Raw genomic sequence first — 228 nt, forward strand, 5'->3', positions numbered from 1 at the left:
GTTTCACATCTTTCAGGCGCCTCGTGAAGGCTCACACATTTTTTTAGGCTGTAGTCAACAACGCAGGCCCGGTTCGGATTGGTGGACTTCACACGCCTTTGAGATCATTATGGAGAACTCAGGCATGCAGGTTTCACTATGATTTTAATTACTTGAAACGCACATAACTTGGATAAATTTTAGCTATGTGCTGGGATTCGAACTCGGGCCCCCGAAAGTTAAGCCAAA

Source organism: Pararge aegeria, chromosome 8 (assembly GCF_905163445.1).
Source record: "Pararge aegeria chromosome 8, ilParAegt1.1, whole genome shotgun sequence".
Lineage (NCBI taxonomy): Eukaryota > Metazoa > Arthropoda > Insecta > Lepidoptera > Nymphalidae > Pararge > Pararge aegeria.